This window comes from Aulonocara stuartgranti (assembly GCF_965226115.1).
Source record: "Aulonocara stuartgranti genome assembly, chromosome: 3".
Classification (NCBI taxonomy): Eukaryota; Metazoa; Chordata; class Actinopteri; order Cichliformes; family Cichlidae; genus Aulonocara; species Aulonocara stuartgranti.
The window spans coordinates 8,142,621-8,155,620 of record NC_138941.1 but is presented as its reverse complement, the minus strand read 5'-3'; the positions used below and the strand labels follow the sequence as shown (position 1 = coordinate 8,155,620).

Below are 13,000 nucleotides of genomic sequence, written 5' to 3'. Positions count from 1 at the left end.
GAGTCTGGCGTTTGGGTCCTATTTCCCCACATCCCCACGGTCTGGCTGGCAGACCGTGACAGAAGCTGCTCCAAGGGACCAACCCTGGAGATTGTTTTAGGGAGACTGTGCAACACTCTTGTACATGTCTCATTGGGGAGTTGACACATGGCGAAAGCCGTGTGGCGAGAGGAGTGTCATTTTTTCAATTTGTAGATGTTGTGAGGTGCCATGACGAGAAGGAGTGACTGAGAGGATCGCCCACAAAATGGAACCTGAGGGAGCGTGCCAAGCTCCAAAAAGTGACAGCGCAGAGGAGGTCCAGCGATGGACTTGTGGTTCTGTGAACAGCACAAATGCCAGGTGACTGTAAAATAACTAACAGCACTTTTTCCACAAGTGAAGCCAGTAACTTACTATCCTAAAAGATTAGCTCTAGTTGCTCGTGCTTTACCTCCATGCGTGAGATCAGTATGTGCAGCAGCTTAAGCTGTACAATGTTTCAATAGTTTATTTCACCTTTTGACACTGTTAGTTCCACACGAGGTAGATGTTTACTACTGCAGACTAAACTTACATTTCTGTCACCTACAAGACACTTGTCTTTAATGTTACTGTTACTCTCACAACCACACATATTACCATAAAGTGGTGCACAATTCTGAATCTGTCCAACCCTTTTTGCCAATGGAGGAAGGGCACTTCTCATGAGTGTAGAGAGCGCGAGGAGAAGAAGTGTAAGCTGAGGGATGACTTAATAGATGTGCCACTCGTTGAGGGAAAGGTTTGGTTTGTTGATGATTTGAGTTTTACAATAGCAGAGGGACAGACTAGAACAGGTTTTACTGTAGCCGACAGTGAGAGAGAGTTATCTATGTAGGACAACTAGCATGTTTCATATTTGCTTGAGCAGCAGAGATGCTAGCTTTAACGGAAGCGTGTCAAGCTGTAGAGAGACAATATACACTGATAGGCAGTATGCATTTGCTACTGTACATTTCTTTGTAGTGCAGTGAGTGAGATGAGGTGTGACAACCTCTACAGGGAAACCTGCAGGACACACCAAACTCTTGCAAAATCTGCTGGAGGCAGCGTTATTAACCAGTGGAATTGCCGTTTGTAAATGTGCAGCACACATGTGAGGGAAAGATCCAGTTGCATTAGGGAAAGTTTTTGCAGATAAGATCACAAAAGAGGCAGCTGTAGTTAAACATGGTGTTAACCTTTTATCAGTACAACATCAGCAGACATGCAGGCCCACTCACCTACAAACAGTTGTGACTTACAGAGGGAGCAAGCTTGCAGGATGATTTTTTATCTGTGTGATAAACCAGTACTGCCTAATAATTTGTATAAGACTGCTGCTATTTTGAGCCATTGGCTATACCATATCTCAAACAAGAGGGAGATGAGCAGTCGTTATACTCACTCTGGGATTATTAAATACTTTTTAAAAAAAAAACTTTTTTGCAGAGAGAACTAATGGAACAGTAAAGTTAAGATTTAGGAAGATAGGCAGGACATGGTTAGACTGTATAGAAAAAGTACATGAGGATTACTCCAGCAGAGAATGGTCTGACTCTTTGAAATTATATATGTTAAGAGCATTTAGAGTTCTAGTCTTCTGTAGTGATGATAGAAAAGCAGAAGAGAGAGCATATTAGCAGATTAGATGCTTGAAAATGTTTAAAAGTAAAGTAGTTATGAGAACAAATGATCTGCCAGATGATTCTGTTTCTCTGCAGGAGCAGAGCCTGAAGTCTGGAGATTGGATGGTGATAAGGCCATGGAGAGGAAGTGCTGGTCCAGTCCACGATGGGGAGGTCCATATCGGATGTTGCTGACGACGACCACAGCAGTGAAGATTGCTGGAAGGAACACTTGGATATATCAAGCGCACTGCAAGAAGGTGACACACATCCAGGCCAGCTCGGAGTAAGTGGCAGGAAGACCGGGAACAAAGGGGGGGGGGAAGCCTCCAGGGCCCCTCGTCTCAATCCGGTGAAGAAACCAACTGAGCCACAGGTACTCATCAGAATGGCTGGGAATGTGCTGTGCATCTTCTTGTGCCTGTGGACCCTGAGTGGGATGACAGGGAGCGCACTGGAACAGAGCAAACCACACCCAGTACCCGCATGGGTTTTCAACAACTACTGGTGGCAGTTTAAGAACACAACCGCTCACATAAACAACGAGACCAATGGTTATGCTTGTGATGCCACTGGCTACACATTCTTCTGGACTGTGGCCCTATAGCATCGCTGAGAGCGAGACAGTTTGTTTGGTTGCTTTGGCAACACATCCAGGAACACTGCCAACTTTTCAACTGCTCTGAACCTGAATGGAAGGTTGATTCACCAGTAGCTGGGAAGGTGAACTGCTCTGGTACGACAGACCTGCCAGTCTGACTCCAAGTATCTGACTTGTTGCAGGACATTGAACAGCTAAACGAACTGGAAACAGGCCAATTGCCTATGTGTATGAAGGACAATGGATTAGCCCAAGTTGGAGATTAACCATGGAACATGGCAACATCATCTATTCTTTTGTCTTCTGCAAGAAGGATGTAAACAGAGAAGCCTTTTGTCTACATTTACATCATGAACACTTGAGGTTTTGAGCCAAGAAGATCAAAACACCTTGATCCAATTTCCTTTACAAAGCTTTTTCTGTGGTGACAACAGGACAGGAGAAGAGTTGTAAATGCAGATAATTCACCAGTTGACTCTAACCCCCACAGGATGCCTACAGTGAGAAGATTTGGGGGGTTGATAGGAGTCATAAAGAAGGGTGTTGACTTGCTGCAGCTTTGAAGTTAGCTGAGAGCCACATGGACAAACAATAAAGTCAACTGATGCGTTTAAATACCTATGTCTGTATACAGTTGGATTGTAGAGACATATGATTTTTGAGAATGATGATTCTTCTTGTTTGACCTTTGACATTCAGTTGTTTACTTGAAGAAATACATAATGAATTGCACGACAGGAGTAGATCCGCCACAAGGCTGGATAGCTTGGTTACTGTCTGGTCCTTGGTGGCATCTTCTTTTGAAAATATTAATTCCTGTTTTTGAACTGTTGATACTGATTTGCTTATGTATAGGATGTAGTTTACTGTGTATGAATGAAATCTATACTGACACTGTCCAAACAAAGGGTGCATAAGTTGAAATTTAAGTATACAATGACAAAAAGGAGGGAAATGTTAAGTCTAATTGTTGAATGTTGCCATTGTGTTTCTTAAATTTGTACAGTCTTAGTTTAAGCAGTAGGATCAAAGCCATTCCTTTGATCCTGACCACCTCTCCAGCCACTCTGTGCTGGGGGAGGTTTTATTGTAGATACATCCTATCTGAAAGATCTGTTTCTTCTGATGTAGGCTTCCTGGGTTTATGACCCTTTTGGTCAGCAGGAGGTGTCACACACACACACACACACACACACACACACACACACACACACACACACACACACACACACACACACACACACACACACACACACACACACATTCTCACATAACACACACACTCAGTGTAAACATTTACATACAGTCCTTGTCTATGTAACCAAACGGGGTTGCAGGGGGAGGTGTTTTGTAAACTATTGTTTGAAGTTTGTCAATAAAAGGCAGCGAGAGGAGGCCACCAGTGTGGTCATTTCAACGTGCTGGTCACAGATGGAAGGGCCTCCCTTGCGCAAGAAATCGATCGAACATTGTTGCCTTGCTTTTCTTTCATGGGAATAAGTCTTGGAAACAGCGGGGTCTGAGTTTAGACCCAACAGCGGCAATAATACTGATTTAATGGTCGGAGAAAACCTGAACATGATACTTGTCTGTTGTGCTGAATCTTTTATTACTCTTATGATTTACAGGTGGTTGTAAATAAGCTGTTGGATTTAACAGATTTGCTTTTTAGGTGAATTGGGAGTTAAAGGAGCTTAACAGGTAACTGCGGACTAATGTTTTTACACAGGGTTACTGGTTGGCGGGAGAGTGTTTTCTAACTTAAGTTAGAATTAAGAATGCCCAATTGGTTTGAGGTCTGTTGTTCACTTTTATACACACATAGACATAGCATTGGATTGGAATAAACAAAGTCAACAACATTAGGTTAGGAGAGCCAGCGAGGGAGATGTGTTGGCTTTCTGTCTCTTGCAGAGAGAGGAACAGACACCAGACGAGGTCACAGATAGGCGAGGATCCTTCGCAGCAGAGATAGACACAGTGACGGCTGAGACACCAACTGGGTCCAAGGGTCATGGTGTTTGGGCTCCAGGTAGTCACCTCAAAAGGATGGATCCCATAAACACAGCAATAACCATGAAGGGGTGGCGGAAATCCAGGAACACCAGACCAATGAGGTTCGAGAGGCTCTGGGGCAAAAGGGGGACACGTTCCGGTTTCTTTTTCTGGAGGATAAATAGGACCTGAGGATACACAGATCGTTGTTCGAAATCGGGGCAGAATAATCCCCTGATCTGTGCCACGACTGAAGGGTTGTCTAACCCCTGAGGTTGAAGAATGAAGAGGAACGTCGCGCCAAGCAGCATTTGATTAATTCATTCCAGGCTCCTAATAGGCTAGGGTTCTAGTCTGAAGTAATTGATAGTTTAAAGGAATCGTAATAGTTTTGTACGTTAATTGCATATTTTATACTCTTAACTTGATACTCTTATCACGAAGTTTAAAGTAAAAGTAAAAGAGCCTGGGAACAGGGATCATGAAACTGTGGGGAAAATTAGAAACTAATGAGGATGTTGGGGTTGATAAGTGCTGTAACGTGTTGGTTGAAGTTGTGCTGGCAAAGCCAGCACAAAAGGGGGAGTTATCGAGGAAAACATCTTATTTTACTGTCACTATATATCATTCATAAAGCACTGTTATTATTTCATTATTACTTCATTAGTCTGCATCAGCTTATCATCAATATTATCCTGTATCACTTATCATTTAGTAAATCTGCTACAATAGAATTCTAGATACAATACTCTATCAGTTAGTAAAGCACCAGTTTAGCTGGGGGTCCAGTCAGGCCGCAGTAAAGTCATATGAGGACACTCAACCTTGGTTGGCCTGAACTCACAATATCACAAAACTGCACACTTAGATACACACTTGGTTATGTTCCCAGAATACAGAGGAGTAGAAGTAGAAACATCTGGAACATGTTGTTGTTCTTAGCCATAGAAGGACATAGAAGTGAGAACTGACTGATACTTATCATGTGACTTGACGTCATCATTGCAATAAAAGCCTTGTGATAGGGTTGTTCGAGGGAGACCGGCTCGTAAAGGCTTGTGATGCTCATCTTCCCCATATGTACATATGTATAATAAAATCACTATTTTGACATCTACTGAGAGACCATGCAGTCGTTTGTCTCTTCCTCAAATTCGAACCTTGACATGCATGCTGCCTGTAGGAGTTTCTGTCTTTGTATTTGAAGAGAATTCATTGAATATACTCAGCTGCTTCCCTTTGGTGCCTCACACATCACTGAAGTTTTTCAGTGTCCAGTTATTTGTTTTTAATAGCTGTTTGAATTCTCTGTATGTTTGACCCTGTAGACTGTTTAATGGACTGCTCGTCTTCCTGTTTGTAACCACTGCCTGTTTAGGACTAAAGATTTGGATTTTTGACTTTAACACAGCCTCTGCGTGTCGTCCCTTTGTGTCCTCATCCTCTGTGAATGTGTCACAGATGTTTCCATGATAATAACACAGCTTTCCCACAGTGGCTTGAAGCAGCATTTATTCACAGCACATTTGAGAAAGGTTCAGATTAACTCGATGAGTTTATATTCAGAATGATTCTGACAGTGGGCCACTGTGAATTGTGATCTTTCATCAGGTCAATGTTTAAGTTCAGTATTTCAAAGCAGGAGCTATGAACAGTCATCATGTTGGCATTATTGATTGCAGTTATGTTGATTGCAGTTATTTACATCAGACTTCTTCTCTGAGATAAGAGCACCATTTGTGGGAAAGATGACAGTATTTCCAGGCTGGATGCTGTTTGCAGGGAGAACTGAATGAAACTCTCCTGCACCTCAGCGCTGAGGTCCACACCTGTGAACACAGATGAGGTCAATCTGCTGCAGCACGTAGAGCTTTACTGATCGGCAGGTTCAAAGGATTCAGCAGAGCGTAGAGTCAGAGCTAAATGCCACATCACCATAGAGTTTGTTAACAACAGCTTTCTTTGCCCTTTGTCTCGATGGACTGAATCAGGGATACTCGTCATACTTCACCTCAACCACGTCACCGAGAGACCCCAGCCTGACACAGCAGCAGAGATGATGAAAGCAGAAACAGCAAACAGATGCTTCAGTTGTGTTTCTCTCTGTGTGTGCGCTCACGCCCACTTGTGTGTGTGAACTTTCCACGTACCTCAGCTTGTTTCTCCAACATGAGCCATCAGGGCTGAAAAACATCACTAACACATGAATTCTTTCTCTTTTTGTTATCACCTGTGATCATGTGTCTCATGTTTCTGTCATTCACCAGTTCTTGTATAGTTACGTGTAACTAGACTTCTGTGGGACGTAAATGATTGTTTTGTATGCAGATCTGTACAAAGGATGGAAACACTTGATTACAAAGGAGATCTCAGCTGTGTTGTTGTGGATGGACTTCAACGTATTTGTTAAAAAAGAGAATAAAGCAAAGTGTTTTAGCTGTTTGGGAGTTTTTGTTTGATTCGATTCAGTTTTATTTCTATGGAGTCAAATAATAACAAAGGCTCTAGAACAGCCCTGAGTTTGTCCAGGTGACACTCCTCTGAAGAACAAAGACAAAGAGGAAGAAGGGGATTCGTTTTCAAGTCTTGTTTCTTTCAAAATAAAAGCTGAAATGTTTTGGAAGCATGATAATATTTCAGCCAGGATGCCGTCTCCAAGGAGACCTGCACCTCAGCGCTGAGCTCCACATCACGCCCTGTGAAAGCACAGATATAAATCTGCTGCAGTGAGAAGAACTTTACCCAACACAAGTGTAGAAGTAGACATTTGACTTTACCTACAACCTGTTAACAACAAAGCTTTCATTGCCTCTGTTGTTGATGTCATGTAGGACTAATCATACTTCACATCAGCCATGCACACGTCAGAGGATCTCCAGGCTTTCAGTAATAAAGCCAAGCAGATGATGTGAACATAGCAATAGTAAAACATGCATCATAATCAGCTGTATGTGTCGACTATGTGGCACCTCAGTCTTGTTGGCATGAAGAAAAGTTGTGTAACATGTAGCATAAGGGCTGCAAAGACATCATGTAGACAGCAGTCGTCTGTTAGTCGTAACGTATCTCCTGTTAAAGAGTTAAATGTGCGTTCTCCATCTCTGTCCTCTCACAGCTCGCCGTATACCAACTCCAGCTGTGGTAACCATGGCTGTGCCCATCAACACGCTGAAGCTGAGACGCCACCCGTCACTATGGCGACTCCAATAGGGTTACCTGTCAGCTGTGGACGCATGAAAGGAAAACAGCAGAAACACAGACATGTTTACTGGAACATTTCCTATTGACAGCTTTATGGAAAAGTGGGTTTAAACACTTTTCTATGTTTTATTTTGTTTATTTATGGATTTATTGTGAAAGGAATTTCAAAGTTTTAATTTGACCTTTCCCCTGTTTTTCATACAGACTGGAGACGAATGGATGGTGCTTTCTTTGTCTGTCTAAAGATAATGAATAAAACTCTACACACATCTTAAACCACCCTCCTTTCTATATATTTTGTTATATAAATGGAAAGTATATAAGACACAAACTGAGCTTATATGATACTAAGGACCCTGGAGGTCAGTCCACCTTTATAATTCAGCACAGCCTGGAGTCTCTTAGTCAAGCTTGTTTGTGTTTTCTGTGAGGAAGTTTTCAGCAGCAGCTCTTTTCTTGGATGTTGGTTCCCTTTGTTTCCATCCTCTGTTAAGATGTTTCAGTAATGTTGAGGTCTGGGGAGGCCAATCCATGGCTGACGTCCTGTGATGCTGCATTAGCAGTTTGTTCATAGTGAAAAATGAAGCCACTGCCAATCAGACATTTGCACAGTGGATCAACTTCTGATGGTACTGTCCTGAATTCCACACCTATAATATGTTTGCACATACTGATGAATATGTGCAGCTGATTTTCAGTCCAGTTCCTGTGTGACAGACGCCAGTCTTTCTGCCTGTGTCCTTCCTTAACAATAGAGCCATCCTTCCACTGAGACTGTTTCTGATGAGGCTTCACTGAGCAGTAGATGGATCCCTCAGCTCATCTAATCGTCCTATTTCTAACACATGACTGTCAGAAACTGTTAATCTGCTGCAGCTCTTTAACTCCTCCACTTCTTTTTTTGTAATCTCTTAGTTTCCTCATCTTTTAAGGTGGCACTGCACACCAGATCCAAAGTCAACATGCTGTTATATAATGGAGTTGAACCTGTAATGGAGTTTGATTTAAACCAATCAGCAATTAAGTGAATGATGATGAGCAAAGATGGTGGAGGTGGTGGATGAAGACCCGGACAGCTGTGGTTGGCTCCTCGTATAGAGCAGAGTGAGGTTGTGTTTGCACATTATTATAAAACCATGTTCACCATATATTTTAGCTGCAGACAATAACATGATTTCTTTGCTGTGGTGATTTTATTCCACTTTGGTAAAATGGAAAACCATCATTTCTTGCTGTAATTCACACATTATTCCAAGAGCCTCAACATGAGCCTTGTAGTCCGACCATATATAGACAAATCAATAGTTGTGTTTGTAACAGCTCACGAACATGAATCGTTCCACATTACTTTAAAATCATTGTAAACTAAACTGGAATAAATGAGTGTTTATATATAGTTTTGTCTCAGCTGTTCATACACAGTGTTTCAGTTCTTATCAGAGTCCCACCGTCTCACTGTGGTGAACCTTTAGCTCTGTTGTAAGCGTGTTGTTAGACCAGGTTTCCCTCATTTAAAAATAATCTCTCATTAGAAATGGACATGATGTCTAAGACATAGAAATGCTTATTATGGGTTCACTTGATGTCACTGAAAAGATGCACATGGGTAACGTGCAGGCCATCCAGCTCCGAGGTTTATCTCCTCACCTCGAGTCTGCGACACTCTCTCCGTGTCCTCTCAGATAAGGGCGCGCACATTTCTGCACCATCTTCTAAATTACAAAGAGCGATTCACAAAACAGAAGCTCACAAAACACTCATCACAAACCAAAAATGGCTCCACTGAGCGTCAAACTGTCACCAGAATTTACTGATAATCTAAAGACTCACAGAACTCATTTTGTCTCATTGTGTCTTAGTTTGAGACATAAGTGCATGATCATAATACTGTGTAGTTAGATGAGACAGAGCTGATGCTTGCTCTTAATTATCCTCTTCATGTTTCCCCAGCCTCAGCAGTGGAAGCTACCATGGATAGAAAGACTATGACTCATCTTAAATCTCAAATCTTTGTCTCCAAAGAGCTGCTGATGTGTCCGATATGATCCACAAGCTTAAACTAGGATTATAAGTGTGTGCAGTGATGTGTGTGAAACCTCTGAGGACTCACACGTGTGTGCTTCAGCCCACACACACATATGAAGCACTGCGACCTCACACAGAAGTGTTTCACACATCCAACCTGAATCCTGATCATTTCTACAGTTTATTAAGTTCAGCTTCACCTGAACATCAGTGATGAAGCTGCTCTGACTCCATCACAGCTCACAGCTGTTGGAATGAGTCAAACAATGAAGAAGGTTCAGAAACAGCTGATGATTTTACAGAAACATGATGCAAACATGAAAATGGACACATGATTTTTTATTAACAGACACTGTTTATGTTTCACTGTGCATGACGTCATCAACACTGACACCAGGGGGCGCTCATCAGCAGCCTGAGGAAGTGTGATAATGGGGGGAGACGCAGTGTTGTGTGTACTGCAGTCGGACAGAAGGAAAAACTTCCTCCTGAAAACATTTTCATCCTTCCCAAAAGTGTTTGAGTCAAATGTTACAAATATATAAATACAATAAAACACAGGGTCTTACATAAAATTAGTGATGCAGTTGTGCACTGAGCACCTTTCCAATGTTCCTTCCTCAGATGAGTCCAGCTGCTGAACACATTAACATCTGTATGTAAATGTAGCCGAGAACCAACCTGAGCACTGCTGGGAAAATACAAAGGCAACCATCAAAGTGCTGTATTATCTTATTTATTCTGAATGTTGACTTAGATCCACACCACGATTTATGAAACTATAGAACTAAAATAACAACAATCGTCTGCTTCTTTAAAATTTCTTTCATTACATCAAACCAGTGAAAACTGAAAAAAACAAAGAGCTGTTAGCATGTTCAGACCAACTTTGAGACAGAGACTGTAAAGTTCTGCACCTTAAATCCTGCCTGTGTTCCTGCAAATGATTCACACTGAAAGTATCTTAGTTTAGTATTGAGTGAGCCACAAAGCAGCCTGATAGCTTTAAAACAGGAAAAGTAAATGAAATTGACAGTTTCAGTGTAGCTGGATCTATTATTGGGGGGTCATGGCCCCCGTAACCCCGCCTGGTCCTGAGGTCAAATCCACCATCTTTGTTTCAGAGCTTCATGTTCTCCCGTGTTTGTGTGCGTCCTCTCCGGTACTCCGGCTTCCTCCCACAGTCCAAACACATGCAGTTAGTGGGGTCAGGTTAGCTGTGAGTGGTTGTGTCTCTGTGTTATTCCACCTTAATCAATGACTTCCTGTTAGCATGAAGTGCTTCTGTAGGACTGATGTCATTTTCATGGTTGGATCATTTAAATGAAGCTGGACTCAGATGCAGTAAATAAGCTGATTGATCATTAATGAATAAAGCTGGTCAAACACATCACGTGGACACATGTGATTGTGTGTTGTAGTATTGATCCCAATGCTGGTATCAGTCCTGGATCAATAACACTGGATGGATGCGTTCAGCATGGAGCCCTGAGCTGTGTTACAGACAAACATGGAAACTGACAGGTCTGTGTCATTCACAGTCTGTAACACTTCTAAACAACAGAGGCTGACCCAAGTGCCTCAGAGCCAGGCACGCTCACATCACAGCTCTCTAAATAAGCCAGTTTCAAAATAAGAGCTGAAAGCTGTGTTTGGTTGTGTTAGCTTATTATTGTGGAGACTAACATTCAGTGATCATGTGTTCAGACTCATAATGATTACTCTCAGAAATCCTGATCTTTGTATTTACTGTGTGTTGGATCAATAACTGAGATTCATGGTATCACACAGCTGTGCTGCTGCTGATGTCAGCACATCTGGAACAATACGAGGTATCTGCTACCAGACTGAGCAGGACGTGAGACCTGTGGACTGTTTAAAGCTGTCCCTCCACAGCTCACTCAGACCTGATCCACACCTCAGTGATATTCTCTGACTTCCTCAGTAGAGACAGAAACCATTCAGATCTGGGACCATCAGCTGACTGATGATGTCACACAGACTGTGTTTGTCAGGAACAGTGATTCTGATGTGAGCCTGCTAGCTGACAGCAGACCTGATGAAAGCACATGTTCACATCTGTGAGGACAGACTGGACTCTTTGACTGCACCTTGGTTCTCCTCAGAGGTCTGTACAGGAGCATGTCCACCCCCACTGAAGATCTCAGTCACTGTGAAACATAGAAAGCTGCTTGTGTGGCCTCTGCCTCACATGTAGATACAGCTACAGGTTTCTCTGTCAGTCAGACTGAAACAGTGTCCTGATGCTGCATCATTCAGCTCTGTGCCCCAGTCAGCATCACTGGGAGCTACCAGTGTTTCTGCCCTTTTCCTGTAACACTACACTCAGCACAGGCTCAGCTGGTATCCAGTGTTGGACTTTGGCTTCAGCTGCTGTGATAGATCCTCTAACATAGATCAGCTCTGCTACATGTTGTTAGATAAGTGCAGCTGCTGTCATGTCCTGATGTTTCTCTGGCTCAGCAGCTTCTCCATCAGAGGTTCACATGGAGCTGATCCAGTATCTCCAGTAACTGTGTTCTGTGCCTCACTGGTTCATCCTTCTGTCTGTGTGACGTCAGTCAGATGTTGAAGTTAAACTCTGTAATCTTCACTGTGTCACAGAGTTCAGTGAGTCCCGTTATTCACAGTATCAATCAGATCATCAGAGAACAGCTGATCAGCAATCAGTGGTGCCAACAGTGCCTCCTGTGGTGAGAGGATGCAATAATGCAATGTAGCATTTTTCCACTCAACACTTGCAGTCATGGAAACTGTCTGTTGGATCTGTGTGACGTTGCTTTCTTGGTTAGAGTTCCTCACAAATGTCCAGATGATTCTTCTAATGAGGCGTCGACCATGTTTGCAGCTCTTTGGAAGAAAACGTCGCCCTTTGCCATCCTTACTTTTCTTTGACTTCTTCAAATGCAGCTGAACTCCAGCTGGTATTTTCTTGGACTTTGCAGCTGTTTCTGGTCAGCAGTTCATTCCTGCAAACCTCTGAAGCTGAACAACAATGATGCTGCATTGCTGGCTGATCCCAAAAGGTTGATTCTGTTCATCTGGACGTTTTCAGAAACGTTTGCTCACTGATCAGGTGACTTCTTCAGTCTCAGCTGACTGCAGCTTTACAAGCTTACAAACAGCACATTTGCACAATGACTGAAAGCAGCAGCACCTGATATATATGATACTAATATAATACATATACATATATAATCCATACTAATGATGAAGGAACTGAGCTCACAGTCCATTGTTCATTCAGTGAACTACTCAGTTTATTTTGGGCCTCAGAAATGCTCACTCTGTTTGTACATCACTGTCAGCAATAGACTCATTCTGCTGTGTGGACAGGAACACATGTGACATCACTTCCTGTTTGTTTGTGACTGAAGAAGTTTACAAGGAATCATTTAGAAGAGTTTCAAACATCAACTGATTGAATCCATGAATCTGAAAACGTGTTTGTGAGTGAAAGAGACAGACATGTACAGACTGAACTATCTGTTCAACAGTCAGAGTGTTTCTGTAACAGGAGACACTCTTT

The 13,000-nt window shown here is 42.5% G+C and overlaps 1 protein-coding gene across 1 annotated transcript in view; it reads right to left on the bottom strand.

Annotated features, from left to right (window-relative positions):
* Positions 1 to 12,706: 12,706 nt before the first annotated feature.
* LOC309702393 (NACHT, LRR and PYD domains-containing protein 3-like) overlaps positions 12,707 to 13,000 on the bottom strand; it is a 200,764-nt gene continuing 200,470 nt past the window's right edge. The window contains exon 13 of the mRNA XM_082527110.1: positions 12,707 to 13,000. This exon is cut by the window's right edge and continues 551 nt beyond it. The gene's annotated coding sequence lies outside the window, so the exon portion shown is untranslated.